The sequence below is a fragment of the Grammomys surdaster genome, unplaced genomic scaffold (assembly GCF_004785775.1).
Source record: "Grammomys surdaster isolate TR1022 unplaced genomic scaffold, NIH_TR_1.0 131, whole genome shotgun sequence".
NCBI classification, from domain to species: Eukaryota; Metazoa; Chordata; class Mammalia; order Rodentia; family Muridae; genus Grammomys; species Grammomys surdaster.
The window spans coordinates 460343-475316 of NW_021604589.1; the positions used below are offsets into that span (position 1 = coordinate 460343).

At 45.1% G+C, this 14974-nt stretch overlaps 1 protein-coding gene across 2 annotated transcripts in view; it reads left to right on the top strand.

The window, feature by feature from the left end:
* The first annotated feature begins 554 nt into the window (after nucleotides 1–554).
* Rai2 (retinoic acid induced 2) overlaps nucleotides 555–14974 on the top strand; it is a 59780-nt gene continuing 45360 nt past the window's right edge. The window contains exon 1 of one of the 2 annotated variants that reach the window (XM_028762086.1): nucleotides 555–793. The gene's annotated coding sequence lies outside the window, so the exon portion shown is untranslated. Of the gene's footprint in view, nucleotides 794–1069; nucleotides 1390–14974 lie in introns of those variants that run through there. The other variant, XM_028762093.1, reaches the window with a different exon arrangement.

Sequence of the window (14974 nt, forward strand, 5' to 3'; positions counted from 1 at the left end):
GAAATGATATTCTGTTTCTGAACTAATTTTGTCTTTGCTAATGTCCTGCCTTGGGAGTGCCATCTCTGACCTAGACCACAATCTCCTGAGGCATGTTAGGGAGGGTGGTAGCTGTTCCTTCTGAACTGTTCTCATTTCCAGCAACCAAACACTTTCCCTTTCAGGGCTCTGTTCTTCTTTGCTTTTCATCCTAAGGTTTAGAATGGTCTCCAGATCTCCGGAAACAGCAAGGTTCTCACTCCTCCGGGCCTTCCCAATCTGAGAGCACATGGACAGACACACAGACACACACGCATGCACGCACGCGCGCGCGTACACACACACACACACACACACACACACACACACACACACACACACACACACACACAGAGCTTGCCTCCAGCTCCCCAGCCTTCTGTCACCCCGCACCGCCCACAACCACGCCCTCCCCGTGGGCGAGATCACCTGTCCCTCCTCTGCCACCGCCTCCTCGGGTACCCTTTCGCCCCCCTCCTGCTCCCCTTCCTCCGCCACCTCCCCCAAGCCCTCCCCTTCCCCGCCTCCTCCCACCCCTTGGTGTATATAGTAAAGGCCAGGCGCTGCACGCAGGCACATACTCTCCCGGACACGGGCACACACGCACACACAAGACCGGCAGTGGCGGCAGCGACAGTGGCTCGGTGACAGCGGAGACAGAGGCTCCCATCGTTGTGCACCCCCTTCAGACGCCCAGCGGCGAGGCCAGACCAAGAGAGTTCCCACACCAGCGTCCATCCCGTGGCTTCCTGGAGGAAGCGGCCCGGATCCCGAGGTAGCGGCTGCAGCACCCCGGTGCGGATCGGGGTCACCCCCGCCCTCCCCAGGCGGACCTGCCACCGGGACGCAAGGGGCGCGCCGGACTGGGCGCGCCTGGCGGGGCCGGGCGCCCGGGGAGGGGCCTGCCTGCTCCCGGGGGCAGGACGGCGCCCAGAGGCCGGGGGCCAGCGGGGAGGGCCGGGCGGGGGCGGGGACGCCGGCTGAGGCTACCACTTGTGCGGCTCGCCCAGGCCAGGCTCCTGCTGGCCGGCGCTACGCACTGGCCGGCCCGGCCGGGGACAGTCGGGAAGGCGGCGCCAGCCGGTGGGGCGGGGGCCCCCGAAGTGGGTTTGGGGCCGCCACCCGCTCTGGCACTGGGCATAGAGGGCGGCACGTAGTGCGCTCCGTGCCCGGGCACGGCACTGGGCTTGTCTCGGTATCTGCCATTCTGCCCCAGCCAGGAAAACCAGGCGCCTTCCAGGCCCTTCGAAAGATGGATTCTGTTGACGTATCTGGCGGCCCTGGCGAGCAGGGTGGAAAGTTGGGTTTTGCCAGATCGTGCTGGGATCTTCTTTGTGCCGCTCAGCAAGTCCCGTATCCCGCTGGAGCAGGGTGAGTGCCTGTCGGCACCCTGGGAGCCCCAGTGCCCCACAGTGCCCAGACCAGGGGTGGCCACACCAGCCTCGGCTTTCTGCCATGTTAGGCACCAAGCAGCGTTCTGGATGCATTTTTTTTCTTTTTGTATGCGTGCATTTCAGTGGCGCCTTTTGCTGCGAAGAGAGTTATTGCCTTCCTGCGCGTTGGCTTTTTTTCCCCCGGGGTTGGGACTTGCTCTGTGTGTTTGTTGTTTGCCATTTAAACCCCTACTATTGTTCAGGATAAGCTCCGCCTGGGTAGGGAAATGGCATCCCACCACAGTTGTTGGCGAGGGGTCGAAATGTTGCCAAACAGCTGCTGCTTTGTGTTTCCCTATCCAAAGTCCGCGGAGTGGATTTGGGACACGACGGATGGGTGGAGAGACAGATAGGGCATGAAGGAAGACCGTGGCTTTGCGAAGAGTGACTTGTCACCCACCCCATGGTACTCAGTCAGCCTCCCTTCTGACTGCCAAACTTTTATGAATATTTCTCTTTTGGAAGAGAAAAGCCTAATGAATTTAGCTGTTCTTTAAAGGCGGCAATCCAGCTTTAACAATGGTTCGGGAACTTAATCAATGAGAAAGGGAGGGGAGGAAGAGAAGGCGCTGGCACCATAGCAGGGATGTGGCTGCTTTTTACAGAGTCAGGTAGAGAAGTGGGCAGGGCTGGGCAGGGCACAGCGCCTGGGTGGCCACATTCCTAAAACTATCAGTTGTTCTTACCTGTATCCGCTGGTACCATCCACCCTTGTGCCCTTACCTCTGGGCTGCCGGGTCCTGCCAAAGGGCTTTAGAGGCGGCTTGCAGCAGCGAGAGGGCCAGCCTCCCTCATCTGGCGTTTTTTAAGGATGTGTAAATATTTTGCTGAGGATAAGTGACATCAACAGAATGATATTCCACAGAGCCCGGGTGTGCAGCGATGATAAATAGATACAGCCAAACAAAGTTTTGATAACCGCATATTCTCATGGCTCACTCTGTTTCGTTTGGTCTTTGTTTTTGTTGGTTTAGCATTATCTCGCATCCTCTGGTGTGATCCCTTTATTTAGCCAACTCTTGGAAGCTTCTCCTTAGAACACAGAGAAAAGCAGCCAGCAGGGAGAAAACAATTCTTAGCTTCTCCTACACCAGGCATATTTTTCTTTGCTTTCCCAGGGTCTCTTTCCCACCGTTTTCTAGCTGTCTTCCCTTCTCTCCTCTAGAGTCATCACAATTGCGTGCTGATAGACCAACAGACTTCAGCTAACTTTGAAAACGTGTTGTGGCAGAGTCTTTGTTACAGTGGTGGACCAGGGGGACAGTAGAGAGGCTAGTGGGGAGGGAGCACCTCCCTAGTGTAGCACTATGCACCCATACCCTGATTTTTCTTCATATTTTCTCCCAGAAGGGAAACGTGGGGAGCTGTGCTACTTTCAGAAGCATGGATAAGTCTAAAGGCACAGAATCATAAGCCATTAGCTTGGTAGCATCCCAATTTCTCTGGCCCTTAGGAGCTCAGGGAAGCTATACTCCAATTTTAGACAACCTCATCCCCTCCCCACAGACACAGTGTATTCTGCAAATGGCTATTCCCTTCTCAGCCTAACAGATGCCCACTGGGTGCATGCCCAAGGTGGCCATGGAACTTTGAGCCAAGTCACACCGAAACTTGTGGGGCAGAGAGCTGCTGATTGTTTTGGCACCAACTCAGGGGATCATTCAGCCTATCCAAGGGGGCTCTTTTATTATTCAAAGAATCCAAGACCACATGCAGGGTTTTTTGGCCCAGGAAAACCTGCTCATCCCAGGATCAAATGAGAAAACTGTTTCCCAGGTTGCTTGCTTGAGAGCAGGTTAATAATGGGTGGCCATTTAGGCAAGAAGTATAATGCCAATTACAACATCTTTTATCCAGAAAACAGACAAAAAAGAACAGGAAAAAAGAAAGAAAAAGAAAAGAAAAAACAAATAAAAACAAAACCATAACTTTAGAGGTATGCGAGCAAGTGTGGGGCCTGAGGACTCCAGTGCCAGCAGCCAGAAGATTCTAATTCCAAAGACCCAGGAACTGGGGAGACCCTTGACCTGGAATGGAGCTATTCTGTATATGCAGACAAACACACACAGGGTGTGCTCAGAAGCCACAGGAAGCAAATAGCAAGTGTCTGTTCTCTGGCTCCTCCTCTGATCTTAGATTAGTGGGGAGGAGGAAAGTAGAGAGAAATAAATTGGAAAGGAAGCTAACATTTGTTCTTGCCCTGTCTGCCAGGCACTGAATATGTGGCAAACCTTCTCAGTGACCCTGTGACCCCAGCGAAGCATTATTTAACAGATAATTCTCAGAGAAACTGTCAGTCCTGATCTGATTCCAGTCTTGGTGGTTATGATTTAAACAGCAATATGTCTCTCTGCTCCTGCTCAAAGCCCCTTATTTATTTCTCCCAAAGGTCAGAGTCCTCAACCCATACCTCCTTCATAAATATGGTACCTAAATTAGTGTGGTGTCTGTGAGTGTGTATGTGGGTGACCCTTTACCCTCTTCAACTCTGTTGTACACATGTGCTCAGTAGAGCCAAACCAGTTCCTAATTTAGGTAGTGCCATTTCATTTAAGAACCCCCAAAACCTACTATTATTTGCTAAATGAAAGTTGAGTGACCAAATGATGAAGTCGATGGAGTGAACAGTGGCAAACAGGGAGCCATAAATCATTGTCAAGGGAGACAGAGCAAGAGAGATCCAGAGGTTTGTGTGTTTGATGGGGACTTGTAGTTTTTGTTGTCCTGCTCCTGTTTGACCCCCACTGTGACAAGCCCAGGTTTAATCCTTACAACACCTAGGTGAAGAGTGTGTGGCCAGATTATTAATTTCATTATGCAGATGAGGGACCTAAGATGCTCAAGGTGGGGCCAAATGGGAGTTTTGATGCTTTATTATTTCCCAAATACTAGATAAATATGAGGAGGGGATTTGCTATGCAAGTCCCTGAACCTCCTTCCAACCAGACAGCCTTTAGACCTTAGCAATTCCAGAACCACCAAAGAGTCAGGATTTGACTGCACAAAATGAGGGGCTTTGGACTGCTGCCTCTCTGATCAGAATATGAGGAGTACCTCAGAGAATGAGGCTTTCTATGAGGGGAAAGATGGCTAATTGCACTTTTCCCATGCACAAAAGCCTGTGTGGGCTTCTGAATTAAGCTTGATTTGGGGATCAGAGTGACATCCTTGCTGTAGAGTTGGAAGCTCTTTGTCTTTGGAGAATGCCTCTGATTGCCACTTCTCCCTCCCACCTGATCATCTCCCTGGGTACCCAGCATCCCGTTCTTTCTGCACTCATACCCTCTCCTCTGTGACTCACAATTTTTGATGAGCCTCTTGAGTCTACTGCTCTCCTCTTTCTTCTGATGGCAGGTGGTGAGAAGGCCATTTTGGCAGCCACATTAGTCCTTCTCTTTCTTGCCAAGAACACACAAAATACATATGCATGCACAGGCACAGGCATAGACACAGGCACATGTAATTTGATCATGTTTCTGTTTCTGTATCTGATTCACCAAATTAGATTGCTAACACACAATTATTATTGGAAGATGTACTTGGCTTTAGTGATTTTCTATCACAGCCCCTGCCTTGAACAAACCAGAACAGTTAAGGTGGAGATAGCACAACCAGCAGCTGCCTACAGCAACGCTGGTTGTACTTAGTGGTTTCCCCACATCTGTGAGACTGCCCCTGAAATATATGCTTGATCTGTTTTAGTTTGTTTGGGCTACTGTAACCAAACTGGCTACACTACATGCCTTTAAGCAATGGAAATTTATCACAGTTCCAGAGACTGGAAGATCCAGAATCAGTTTGCTATCAAACTCAGCGTCTGGTGAAGGCCTTTTAAAATTCATAGACAGTGACTTCTCATTGTGCTCTCCCATGGTAAAAGGCACAAGTAAATATTCTCTCTCTCTCTCTCTCTCTCTCTCTCTCTCTCTCTCTCTCTCTCTCCTCTCTGGGGCTAGAGACTGAATAATCAGGGCCTTGTGCATGTTAGGGAACTGTTCTACCACTGATTTACTTACCCTGGCCTCTGAGGTCCCTTTTATAAAGGCACTAACCCCTTTGATGAGGGTTCCGCTCTCATGATCTAATCATTTCTTGGATGCCCCTACCCCTTAATCCCATTACCTTATGGATTAAGATTTTAACAAATGAATTTCAGGGGTAGCACACAATCCTTCAGATCATGCATCTTTTTCTGTACATTTCTTAAATGCCCATCTGAATCTCCACTGGGCTCCCAGAACATCCCAAACTTCATAGCATCAATTTCTATTGTTATCATCAGCTTTAGTAATTCCACACATATGAGAATTTTGGAGCACACCCTTTTCATGCCTGTCACTCCCCCTTCCCACAGCTTTTCAGCCTTTCAGCTCAACACTAATAGAATTCTTAATGGTCATATTCTCTATGAGTACTGTAGCATGCAAAAGCCATTGGTACACAGGGCTATGGAATGCCTGATAGACAGATTGTCCCAAATTAGGTATCCTTTAAGTGTAATGTATCACTGGATTTCTAAGAGTACAAAAAGTAATGCAAAATGGCTCATTCAGCATTGGAAATTATATTGTGATACAGTGAAATTATATTTTGGATATATTGGTCAAGTGATACAGAATTAAAGTTAGTATTGCTTGTTTATTTTAATTTTTAATGTGACTACTAGTACATGCTAGATTGTTTATCTATTTCCATCAGACACCAGTGCCCTGGAGCCTTCTACCCACCAATGTTGTGATGTCATAGCACCTGCAAATATGCTGGGGAGTGGGGAGTTAAACACCTCTGTCTCCATGACAGATGGGAGGCCGTGTGCTGACTCAGTATGCACAATGGCTGACATTAGACGATCGTGATTTTCAGTAACTAAGGAGCCATTTGGAGAGTTCCCCACTAGGCACGCCTGTGATTCTGTTCTGAGAGTCGTGGGCTGCAAAAAGCCACTGCAGAATTCAAGGCAGCCTAAAGGTTAGACAACCTTGAACAAAATGGCTTCTTCCTTTTCTTTTGCTCTGGCTTCTCCGGATCACCCAGCCTATGTTCTCATTCTTTGGAGAATTAGCTCCTGCCTAGACCATTGACTTCTTTCACACCTGCGCTAGTAATAGCTTAAAGTAGTATCTTTCTCAGGGATTTGTGCTTGGAGAATAATGTGCCAAGTAGATACCCTCATGCTAAGAGTGGGTTGGTTTGAGCTGGGACCATCCCTAAAGAAGTAAAGAAGATCCACGCTCAGTCATTTTCTGACAGCTTCATGTGAGCAACAACAAAGATACAGTTTCTGTAAGGAACACAGAATGATTTCAAAGAAACCCAATATCACACAACCCAATAATACCACAGATAAGGCTACCTGAGGAAACCGCAGGAGTGGGAGAAGGGTTTCAGCTGGCACTGTGAGATCATTTCAGCCATGGCCATGCATTCCTGGGCCCTTCCCTGGGTGCTAGGCAAGGCATGAATAGATGGAAGAGGGATGGAATAATGAACTTGGGGCTGTGGTGATTTATAGGTCGGGCGCCTGTGGCTCTAGCTCCTGAGGGCGCTGCCCCCGCAGGGAACCCTTGGCTGACCTCCTCAGGCTCCTCGGAAGGAGCTGCTTTTGTTTCCCATGGCAGAAGCAGACTGTTTACTGGAGCGCAGGAAGAATCCGACATTCTGGCGAAAAATAATTCATTAACAGCCAGGGTATTACCAGTTCCCTGGAAAAGCTTCTCCAGCTGCACTAGAGCAACTGTTCTTTTTCAGCAACAGAGTAAGCCTTGCTGGCAGCCAAGACTGGGTGTGTTGGGGGCGTTTTTTTGTTGTGAATATTATTTTTGCCTTTGTATGTATGGCCACTTTTGCTTTATAATTCCAAGAAAGAAACAGAGGCCTGGGATGTACAGAAACGATGTATCTGTCAGGCTGCCTATCTTTACAGATTCAATCCAGCAAATCTAAACTGACTTGAAGAGCTTAGGCTAGCCACCTCCCCCACAATTATTCCCACCTCCCAAGCTGGGGTCACTGCAAATCCACATAGAATGTTTTAGAACTAAAAAAAAGAAGAAGAAGAAGAAGAAAGAAAGAAAGAAAGAAAGAAAGAAAGAAAGAAAGAAAGAAAGAAAGATAATTCTTTGAAAACAAATTGACTGAAAGAGCCTCTTCTCACCTTCCCACCACCACATACACGAGGCAGGACTTCCTATCTTGGCTCTATGGAATTATTTTGCCTACTATTAATTGGTACAGGGGGCCAAAGTATGTTATTCATCATCCTAGTTTTGAGGGCATTTGGACAGCCAGGCAAGCATAGCCATAAGAATGGGTTACATGGTTTGTTCACTAAAGAATGACTGAATCTATATGAATAAAATGAAATGATTCTGGAAGCTTATTATGCTCTGCAAAAATTTGCTTTTAAGAGAGGGTTTTGTCTATTTGTTTGTTTTGGATGCTGATGCTCAGAGAGTATACCCAGCTAGCAAAAATATGAGAAAGAATGGCATTTCCTTGTTTTAGTTGTTTTAAATGAAACAGCCCTAATTGCAGTTTAAGTGAGACACAATTTATTGATTTTGGTTTTACATTGAACACAACTAGACAATCATTTTATTTTATGAGATATTAATATCCATCTGTTTAGACTGGTGAAATAGACATTTTAAATACCCCATTGTCCTGGTATTTCTTTACTGTTCGAAGATACTGACTGAGAATCCTTTTCATGTATGTGGAAGACCAGTACATATGTCCTTAGTGAACCATGTATAAACTAACCTTATGTTTTGAAGAAAGAAAATTATTTTCCTTTTGTTGACTGCCAAGATTATGTGTGTTAAAGGCTATGTATCTTTGGCTTTATCTGGAGTAGTATTTTCTCTATACTGGTCCAATTGACATTTGAATCGAAGCCAGTCTTTGTTGTGGGAGACTGTTCTGTTTTCTGTTGGATGTTCAAAAATCTTCCTGGTATCTATTCATCGAAGACCAGTAGCATTACTCCTTTCCCTATTCTGAACCCCCACAAAAAGGCTCATTTGTGACAAAATCACCACAGTTGAGAAACATTGGTCTAGAGCAAAATTTAATAAGAAATTTTTGGTTTTCAGAAAATTCAATTTGAATTTTTCTTTTGCAAAATTTTCGATTTTCAACGTCCCTCCTCTGAATTCTATATATACTAGGGATGATTAATTAGTGATTGGAAGTGGGCCATGTGCTTGATTTTAACTGTGGAAGGATCTATATGATTTCTAAGTATTGAGAAAATTTCTTTCTAATTTTTTTAGGCAGGCAATTGAATAAGTCATAGGTAAGTGGAGGGCATGTTGTAGGAACTTGAAGCTTCTCTGACTAAGAGAACAGGCTTATTCTCCCTAATTCATTTTTTTATACACACCTGATTCCAGGTATGCCATCAAAGCCACCAGATATTTTCTTGCACCGTCATTTCCTCCACTGTTCTTTTTCCTGTGCAACTTAATTTTAGAGCCAATGGATTTAGCCTGTTAGAGGATTTAGGAGCACTCTGCTCTTAACAGGCACATCTCAGACTGCTACATCCCTTTTGCTCACCACTACATTCTGTACTTCTGGTACTCTTGAGAACAGAAGCCAGTGGTGAGAAGGTTAATCATATTCAGCAATTACTGTGTAGGTTCTCCCACCCCTCACAGGCTTATTTCTGGTCAGCAACACCTCTACTTGGGAAATCCTTCCAGGAAAAAGATTCCAGCAGAGGTCCTTTGAATAGCAGGAAAACATGACAAATTATCAGGACAAACTCTGAGCCATATTTTTTAAGGAGCCACACATGTTCCAGAAAAGTATTATGGGGGTAACTCATGTCTTGTCTATATATGGAAAGGGAAAGACGAAATTGTGGATTCTTGTGTATACAAGGAAAATTTTCCCAGCTTACTCTAGCTATACCAGTCTCTCAGAGTGGAATGAGTGTTCACGGATGCTTGTAGAGAGGCAGGCATTCAGACAGGAAATCAGTTGGGGATGGTGCATTTTGTAGCCCCTCCTATTAGGCTTATTTTTTCCACAGAGTATCATCTATGGTATTCAGAAAGTCATATACAGAAGAACTCCCAGGTAGGCTTAGCTGGTGCATGAGGATAGAAAGATGGACGTTCAGTGACTTGCCAAGGCCACCTTCCTTGGTGAGTTCTAGCCTCAATTAAAGAGTGTTTGAGTATTTCCTATTGTTGAAAAGAGAAAAGCAATAAGCTTGCACTAATCCACAATATGCTGGACCCAGGCAGATAAATCATTGATTTGCAGCAGGAGACACTTGACCACTCCAGTTACCAGTACCTTACAGATTAGGGTGATGGTTGCAACTCGGAGAGAGGAAGCAGGATCATAAATCTGGGCTTTAGAGGCTGGTGGCATAGTGCAGAGGCCACTGGGGCCATTGGTGTGTGCTGCAGAAACAAACAGACAAGTCTGAGTGGTATGTTGTTCCTCAAAATAATGGCAATGGAAATGGCTATGAAAAACATTTAGACCCTTGTCATAAAAATGCAAACAGTCTTCCTGTTATAGGAAAAGGGTAAATACACTCTATTGCAGCTGTATTAAGCAGAAACAGATTTGAAAATAGCATGGGTTTTTTCTTTCTTTCTTTTTGAGACACTTATTTATAGCAGGTTGGGCAAAGGCTGTCACTATCTTTTGTGACTCCGGAAGAGTGTTTTCCAGATGGTCCTTGATGTTTTTTTTTCTTTATTAAGCTTATCTGAACATGCCTCACTTGTGAAGGGTCACAGAAACCTGTGTTATTATTATTTTTTCAGATCTCAGAAGCCATTGATTGGCTAACAAATCAATGGATAGGAAATGGCTGAATGTGTGCTGATAAATTTCCTTTTGTAGTTTATAAATAAGACAAATGTCAAGGAAGCACAAAGTGTGGGTGCTCTTTTAACTATATATACCAGGACTTTGAAGACCATACAGAGCTACGTTTCCTATACATTTTATATTTATGTTTTCTAATACAATGCTCTCCATTTTGCTAAAACTCAGCAACATTACTGTTTCCTTTCCAACACCTAAAAAAATGCATGGATATATTTCAGATTAAGCAATTAGCTCTGGCTGCAACTTCTCTTTGTGAAAAACAAACTCCACTAACCCTTCACACTGAATATGAAATTATTAAACGTGAACATACCAGCGCAAGATCATTTCTCTTAAGATGTTTTGTGGCGTATCACTTGCAAGGTTTTGTATGGTTTGTTTTGTTGTTTGTTGTTTTATTTGTTCTTAAGAAAGGCAAGAAGATTCTTCTCTGTTCTTCTAGATGGGACAAACCCACTCCAGGTCCTTTAGCTTGGTGTACACTTTTTGTAGCTGAGTAGCTGGACCTTAGGTCAACAGAGCTGTTCTCAGAGTCTGTCCATTTTTTCTTAGTGTTAAAATCCCTTACAATGGATCAAGATAGCCAATGACATTTAGGTCTCTCTCTCTCTCTCTCTCTCTCTCTCTCTCTCTCTCTCTCTCTGTTTGTGTGTGTGAATGTGTGTGTGTAGGAGTGGCCATTTGAATGCACACATGCATGTGTGCTATTGTTCTTACACGTGTGTATACGGAGGCCAGAAGACACCTGGGCTGTTGTTCCCCAGGTACCATCCACCTTGGTTTTTAAGACATACTCTCTTATTGACTTGCATTAACCCAGCGAGCTAGGCTAGCTGGACAGTGAGCCTTAAGGGACACCCCCTCCACACCTGTGCCACCATCTTCACCTCCCCAGCACTGGGATTACAAGTACACTAATCATACTCTGATTCTTTAGAATGTGGCTTATGTGGGTCACACTGAAGTCCTTGTGCACAGGTACTTTACTGACTGAGCTCTCTTGCCAGCATGAATTCTGCATTTAAAAAAATAGTCATATTTTATTTTGAATTATACGTCCAAGTGTGGATATGTGCATGTAAGTGAGTGTGCCCACAGAAACTAGAGGCATCAGATCTCTCTGGATCTGGAATTACAGGCAGAGTGAGCTGCCTAATATGGGTGCTGGGAACCGAGTTCTAGTCCTCTGCAAGTGCAGTACACTCCTGACCACTGAATCTCTCAAGCCCCTATCCTCCTTATAAGAACATGTTGCTTATCCATAATATTAAGAAGTCTGTGCTTGTCCCCAAGGAGCCAGTATATCAGAAAGGGTAGCCTTTGTTAAACTTCTTGAACAGGGAAGGGAAAAGAAAGTCAAAGAAAACATGAGCAAGGGTCCTGGGGCTGCTACTGCAAGTCCATTACTCAGCTCTCCTGCTCTCTGACCATAGAGAGCTGGTTTCTGCCTAAAATCTGTGTGAAAGAAGGAGTTACTTCTTCAGAAGAATGCCCTCAAATCAAACTTGACCCATCGCACCGGGACATTTGAGCATTCACCTTTCACCTTTATCTTTGGTTTCTAAATGCCAGAATTGCTGCCAGTTCCCATGGGCTTAAATGTCCTTCGCCTTCTCTTCAGCTCTGCCTACCACTGCTATGAATAAAAACTTCAAAAGCATGCTCCTCCTATAACAGTCCCTATCCTCTGTCCTGCTCTGACTGATTCGTGCTTGCTCTCTTAACTGCTGTTCTGTGGAGCTATGCCAGCTTCCTTTTGCTAAAGGGCTTCTCAGGTAACCTCGTTCTAACAGAAGGACATGTTCCCAGGGAGTTAAAATAAGGCATCCTGCATGAAGCTCTCACATCATTTTTCTAACCCCTTCTCCTCAGATTCCTGACTGGCCTGCCATCAGGTGTCTTGAGAGGTTATCTCTACATTGTATAACCAGCCTGGGCTGGGTTATATTTAGCAATATGCAAGTCAGGGTGGAAATGGTCAACAAGAAGGTCTCAGGAATTCTTGGACATTTCTAGATGGGAAAACTCATGAAGTATTAAGTCTAATGTCATTACATTGGCTGTTCCAGGCATTGTAGGGTTTAGTGACAAAGAAAGACAAAAAAAATTGACAGACACAGAGAAAAGGGAGGGACAGTTGGAGAGGAGGAGGGAGAAAGAGAGAGGAGGAGGAAGAGAAGGAAGGAAAAAGAAAAGCCCCTCATCAAATGAGGCTTTCTAGCTTCAAGAATGACTAACTGCACATCCCCCACTCTTCTCAGTCATGATGCCACCTCTTGGACCTGCTAGCAAGAAATAAGTACTGCTTTACCATAGCACTCTTCCCTTGTCCTGTCAAAAACAGATGCTTATATAAGCTCTGACATCTGTGATAGAAACGCAGAAGCTAAAGCCCATCTTAAACAGTGTAGCTTGTCAATTTCATTAGGAAATAACTCCAATGATTACTCAGAAAATCATAAGAACAGCCGTGTTCTCTGTCACCTACCAAATTCCTGCTCCAGGGGGGAAAGTGCTACCCGGTGATTTCCGTGTCATATCATTTCTGCAAGGTGGATATCTGAAGCCCCATTTCACAGAGAAGTGCTCAGGGGTTCAGAGAAGATTAGTAGTTTGTACAAGATCATACTACTCACGCACCTTGAAAGCTTGAATCTTAAACATATGCTCAGTAGAACTCTCTTCAGTGACAGAAGGATGATTCACTGTGTTGTTCTCATAGCTGTTACCCATGAGCACTAGAAGGGTGGCCAATGTGAACGAGGCCTGAAAAAAGTGTTAATTCTCACTTCATGTGGCTAGGGACTGGATATTGAAGTACTGCAAGGTACTGATTTCATGGCCATACACTATCTCTCTGCTCTCTGCTTTATGTAGCATCTTAAGTCTTCTTCCCTCCTGATTCAGAAAAGTTTATCCTTTCCTGGGAACCTAGTGTGTTCTAGTGTGCATTTGAATCACTCCTACCCCACCTCCAACCCACCCCCACTCCGTGCTGCAGATGGCCCTAGTCCTTGGCTCAGAGCAGCTGAGAGAAGCTTCCTTTCTGCAGTTAGTGCTAGAGAGCTGATCCTCCATCCAGTCCCACCTTTGTTTAGGGAGGAGCTGGATTTAATGCAGAATTTGACAACTTTTCTAGATAGTATTGGCTTTACTGTGGGCAGCTGGGGTTGGGGGTGCATGTTGTGGAAAGCCAGGCACAGGATGGAGGAAAAGACAAGGTCTCTAGGAATGGTCTGAGCACCCTGGTGAGTGAGAGCACACCCTGCCAGAGTGGCCCATTTGCTGTCCCATCTGCTGCTGTCTGTGATCAAATGGGGACAGAATACTTAGCTAGGAAAGGAGATGAGTGAAGCCAGTAAGACAGATAACAAAACTGGATTCTCCTCCCTTCTCCCTTAGTACTTCCCCCAGTGACAGTCTGTTTATTTTGGAGGGCAAAAGCTACAAGCCCCAGGGCTGAAAAGGCAGAAGTGGCCTGTGTTGATTCTTGATCAACAACATTTTGAGTAGTGTTGGTTTGAACAATATTAAGGCTTCTCTTGGTTAAGAAACAACAGGTGGAAAGAAAGCTACAGTTTCTTATAAAAGCAAGGGCGAAGGCATTTTTCTTTGGAATGATGTGGTAATGTGGAATCATCTTCATAAGTATGTACAAATCTACTTTTGTTTTTATTTTTTCCAAGAGAATCTATGCTTGGTTTCTTTCCTCCCTGTGTCTTGCCCTCTGTTTTATCCTTTCCTTTTTTTTTTTAAATTTTGGTTGTGTTTTGAGAGCAGGAATCATGTGTCATTCCTGTGGCTTGGTCTCATACCAGTGTTCATTCTCTCGAGCCAGGCAGCACTTCCTAAAGCCCTTTTGAATCATGATCTCCAACAATCTCACGTTTCCTGGCTCCTGACAATGCACCCATAGCATTTCAATGCAGACAGTAAGTCCTCAAGACCTCCTTTCCACTGTCATGGGGTGTCTGCCCCTGTTAATTGAAGGGAAAATGTGAAAGTCATGTGCTTTTGTGTACTTCCATCTTCCCACCATTTAATTCTATGCTACCTAGCCATAAATGGGCCTAGCCAATGGGGACACTCCTATGAATCCACAGCACTGGATCTCTCTAACCTTTGTCACTACCATTCACCAAGACTAAGCCCACTTCCCTTTACTGACCTCCATCTGCTTTCAGCTCCATCATAGGATTTACAGCTTGAAGCTCTTCACCTTTCATCCACATGGGATGTTTCTGTGCTTGTTCCATATGCATTACTTACCTTTTTCTTTCTATGGTGGACCAGGCTAATGCTTTACTCTCTCCTTTACCCCTTTCCAACACTTTTGATGCTGGAGGTAAAGGGCTGATTACATATTCTCTAAATCTAAGGTGAATTGAAAGCTCCTGACCAGAATCTAATATATATGCTTCTATTTAAATGGCATAGTATCTGTTAGAAATATATATTTTCTTTCGTGGATAAGAGAACCAAGGTGGCCAAAGGGTAGGTTTAGAGCCACACAAAGAAAAGGTGGCCACGCACAAATCATAATGGTTGTTGTTAGTATTTATCAAGAACTTAGACTTAATCCTGAGCAGTTTCAAGGAGCCCAATGACACTATCTAACATGTATTTGCTCTTTCTTGTGGTAGGGAATGAACCATGGTGAAGGCTAT